We start from the raw sequence: 5,110 nt of genomic DNA on the forward strand, positions 1-5,110 counted from the left end.
TTTGATCTTCACAACATCCCCAGGAGACCTCCTCTGACCTACTTTGTAAAGTGCTTGAAGATCTACTGAAGAAAAGTGCTACAGAAGAGCAATTGCCATTTTTCTCTAGGTTCACAGCATGTGTTAAGGCCTGCACAAGAACATGGTGGGCTGGAAGTGGTCAATCCAGACCTGTTTTCTCGTGAGGCAAGACCTCTGGCTTTACCCATTTGGGTAATCCTGGCCATCCCACAGAAATACAACTAGGGGGAGGGGGTTGGTTTTCTCTTTCCTGCATCCTGAGGGAGGGAGGGGATGGTGATGGTTGTACAGACTTTTTCTGGGGGACACAGAGATCGCAGACAAATTTGGCACTAATTTTGAACCGTCTGTTGAAAATCCCTGATTTTTTCAGAGTATTTCACAGCATGGCAGCTCTGCAGAAAAGGATTTGGGGGTTACAGTGGACAGTAAGACTAATACTAGTCAGCAGTGTGCCCTTGTTGCCAAGAAAGTTAAGGGCATCCTGGGCTGCTTTGGTTAGGAGCATTGCCAGCAGGTCAAGGGAAGTGATTCTTCCCCTTTATTCAGCGCTGATGAGGGCACATCTGGAGTCCTGTGTCCAGTTTTGGGCCCCTCACTATAGAAAGGATGTGGACAAGTTGGAGAGAGTCCAGCTGAGAGCAATGAAAATAGTCCAGGGGCTGGGACACATGACTTATGAGGAGAGGCCGAGGGAACTGGGTTTATTTAGTCTGCAGAAGAGAAGAGTGAGGGGGGATTTGACAGCAGCCTTCAACTCCCTGCAGGGGGATTCCAAAGAGGATGGAGCTGGGCTGTTCTCAGTGGTGACAGACGACAGAACAAGGAGCAATGGGCTCACGTTGCAGCAAGGGAAGTTTAGGTTGGATATTAAGATAAACTTTCTCACTAGGAGGGTGGTGAAGCACTGAAACAGGTTACCCAGAGAGATTGTGGACTCTCCATCCTTGGAGGTTTTTAAGGCTCAGCTCGACAAAGCCTTGGCTGGGATTACCTAGTTGGGGCTGGTCCTGCTTTGAGCAGGGGTTGGACTAGATGTGGCCTCCTAAGGTCCCTTCCAACCCTCATTTTCTATGATTCTACATGCTGCATTTTTCCACATACCAAATGCATCCAAATAAGACATCCCCTTTGTTTTAGGAAGGCTGAATGCAGGGGAAAAAAAGCTTTCAAGAGTCTTGGCTGACTGTGATATGGAGTAAGTCCTCCTGGAAACAGAGTGTTCAGGTAGTGTGGCACCCCAGGAGACAGTCCAGGTGAGACAGCAAGAGCTTCCTGATGTGGCAGGACAGCAATAAGGTTAGGCTCCAGACCCTTGCAAGGGCAGTAGCAAGCCTGTCACATCTTTACTGTGAATAGTTCTTTATATAAGTTCACGTAAATAATAAAGCTTCTATCCTAGTGATGAAAAATCAGATTCTCTGCTTAAGACATAAACCCATTTTGAAGGCCTGATTTTGGGGGAAGGATACACGAATACACACAGTAAAATATGTTCAGAGCACACCTCCCATGGACTGTAGCTGTAGCTGCCAGGGATTAGCACTTTTGCAAATTGGATAACAAGGAGCAGCAATTAGTGACCATCTCTGAGCAGCCTGGATCTCAGCATCCCTGTGTCAGAGGCTGGGATAGAACCCAGGTCTCCAGAGCGGGATTCAGCAGCAGGAGCTCTCTGGTTCATTCACAGCCTCCTGTGCAACGTCTGCAACAAGTGAAGCCCTACAGAGACCAGACTCCTTCACACATACTCCTGTATGTAGTGCTTGGAGATTAACCTAGGTTGGATTCAGCTTGCACCTGTGTTGAAATAGGCTTGTGCATACCTGCCAGAGGTAGAATGGAAGGGGACACGGGCACCTTTTAGCCCCGTAGCCAGGACACTTGCCCTGAGAGTAGGAGACATGCGTTCTGGGCCCTCTTCACCCAGAGGAGGTTTGAGCCTGGGTCTCTTGCTCCAACCCTAAGCTATGGTCTAGGCAATACTAAGGGCACCCCAACCCATCCTCTGAAGCTGCCCCACAGCACCTTGCATTTGATAAAATGGGTGAACAGCAGCAGAATAGGTTCCCTTCTACTGGGGGTTGAGGCTGGGCCAGGCCCTGAACTCAGAGACCCCTCTCTTCCAGGGGAGCAGCCATCACGTTCACCCTCACTCCCTCTGGCTTAAGCAGCTCCTCCTAACCACAGGTATCCTTCCCTTTTGACTGCCCAGTGGGCCAGCTAGAAGAAGAGAGCTGAAGACCACAATGGGTATGACCTAGCAGTTAGAGCACTTTGCTGCAAAGCAGTACGGTGGCAGAGCCTTTGAGCTCTCTTGCTATGGCTTCAAGCTGTTAGTGTAGGGGTGGGCAAAATGGCAGATCTGGCCGGGGGCCAGACTCCATTTCCCAGCAGCCCCTGCCTGCATTGCTGGGCCTGGTTTCCATGGAGACCCCAGAAGCAGCTGCACCCTGACAGCATGGGGCCAGGGTTTCCATGGAGACCGGCCCCAGCAGCACTGGCAGTGTGGCTGGGTGGGGGGGCTGCTCCATGGCTGGGGTTGGGAGCTTGCGATGGTGACAGCATGGTCTGGAGCCGGAGCAAAGCTGAGATCTGCTGCCTGCATGTCCCTGCCCAGCATGCATGGGCAGTGGATTGCAGCTTTGCGCCTGCTCCAGACCACGCTGTCACCATTGCAGGATCCCGGCCCTGGAGCAGCTCTGCACCGTGCCATGCATCCTGCCAGTGCTGCTGGGGCCAGTCTCCATGGAAACCTTGGCCCCCACTGTCATAGTCCTGCCACTGCTGGGGTCTCCATGGAAACTAGTCACAGTGGCTCCTGTATTAGTGGGTGGGCCTTGTCCCCAGCACTCAGTGGTTACACGACCATTTGGCTGGCACAGTCCGCGTGGCTGTATGTGAAGCCAGGCACATCACTCCCTTGTGGACTGTTGTCTCGTGACCACAATGACTTGGAATGAACAAAAAGGCACAGGCAACCTGAATCCTGGTATTTCTTAGCTTCTGAGCAGTTGACTTAGCAACCTTGATCATGCGTTTGTGTGTACTGTCCTAAGTGTTTAAATCAAGCAGTTCCATGGTGCTGAGCTGTACTGACAGCTGCGTGGGTCAGCCGCAGGGCTGAAATCTTAAGGCCCAGCATAGTCTGCCACCAGAACTAACACAGGAACTGATGGCAGCAGGAGGTTGTCATCCTCCATGGGAAAAGGCAGCACGTGGAGATGCAATGCACACATTGCCAAAGGGGTGTGCAGACAGATGCTGATGGCAGAGGAGTGGTGAATCCTGCATCACGCTCCAGTCCCTGGACGAGCGCATACTGTAATAAATGCACACTCTTCTGTCTTTCCCCCCACCAAAACTTGACCCCTTGTGCACCACCAACCCATCCTCACAGTGGGTTCAAGCTTTCCCTGTCCCTCTGCCTTATTGGCAGTCTCTATACCTAGCAAGTCCCAGCCTCCGCTTCTCGCTCTGGCACTTTCCCTGGCTCCTTCTCTGGGTTTCCTATCTTCTTGGCTCCTTGCCCCAGGCCTTTTGCTCAGTTCTTCCTATGCACCTTATCTCCTTGTTCGGTCTGTCTCCCCTTCCTCTGCCTCCATCCCCCAACCCCCATTATTTTTAGTTTTCTGCAGCCAATCGCAGTCTCCCTTTTCCTGCATGTCCTCATCTGATCTCAGTATCTCTGCACCTCCCCCCGTGAGCCAACTGATTCTCTAGCTCCTAGTTCAAGAAGTTTAACCAGTCCCAGCCTGCCCTCCTTCACCAAAACCCAGTCCCCATCACCTTTCCCAGCCAATCATAGTCTCTGTTTCTCTCCCCCTTCCATTGCCAGCTCCTTGTCCAAGTCTACTCCTTCCCTTCCTCTACCCTGGGGTCAGCTTTGCCTCCTCTGACTATGATCCAAGCAGCTTTCCTGGTTCAGCAGATACCATTGAGAGGAGAGGAGGACAGGCTGCCTGATCTCAGTTCTGGTGCCTGGCCCTACCATGACTTGGAGCAACTCTTACAGTTCTTCTTATCCCTTTTTTCTTAACCTGTCTTAGCCCCCGTAGTAGTGAGGTGGAGCATGGTCCATCATGTCTGAAGGCTGCCCTATATGCAGTCGGTGACCTAGTGATTGATGGGAAGTTGGGTGACAGCGACCACGAGCTAATCACCTTCACCATCCGCTGTAAAGCTGGCAAGTCAGTCAGCAACACGGAAGTCCTTGACTTCAGGAAAGCCGACTTTGACAAGCTCAGGAGGCTTGTCAGTGAGGCCCTAAGGGACCATGACCCCAGGGAGAGGGGACTTCAAGAAGAGTGGTTGCTCCTCAAGGGAGCGATCCTCAATGCACAAGCTAAGTCTATTTCAGCTCAGAGGAAAGGCAGCAAGAGGGCACAGCAGCCCCCCTGGCTCTCCAGAGATCTAGCAGACCTCATAAGGCTAAAAAGAAAAGCCTACAAAGGATGGGGGACAGGATTCACCTCCAAGGAAGATTATTCTGCACTGGTCTGGTCGTGCAGGGAGCAAACCAGGAAATCCAAGGCTGCAACTGATCTCCAACTAGCTTTGAGCATCAAGGACAATAAAAAGTCCTTTTTCAGATATGTGGGAAGCCAGAGAAAAAGCAAGGGCAACATTGGACCCGTGCTGAACCAGATGGGACAACTGACAACTGACGCCCAGGAAAAAGCCAACCTATTAAATGGGTACTTTGCGTCGGGCTTTCATCAGTCCCATGGGACGCCCATGCCCGCTACAGGACAGGGAGGTCCGGGTGAGGGAGATCCCCTGCCCTCCATAAATGCTGACCTCGTGAAGGAACACCTTGAGAGGTTGGATACCTTCAAGTCAGCTGGCCCTGACAATCTACACCCCAGGGTACTCAAGGAGCTGGTGAGCATCATAGCCCAGCCTCTGGCAGGGATCTTTGAAAACTCCTGGTGCTCTGGTGTAGTGCCCGAAGACTGGAAGAAGGCCAATGTGGTGCCTATCTTCAAGAAAGGGAGGAAAGTGAAGCCAGCTAACTATAGGCCCATCAGCCTGACTTCTATCCCGGGGAAGATCTTAGAAAAGTTTATTAAAGAGGCCATCCTTAATG

This window comes from Gavialis gangeticus, unplaced genomic scaffold (genome assembly GCF_001723915.1).
Source record: "Gavialis gangeticus isolate Ggan-Ray unplaced genomic scaffold, GavGan_comp1, whole genome shotgun sequence".
Taxonomy (NCBI): domain Eukaryota; kingdom Metazoa; phylum Chordata; order Crocodylia; family Gavialidae; genus Gavialis; species Gavialis gangeticus.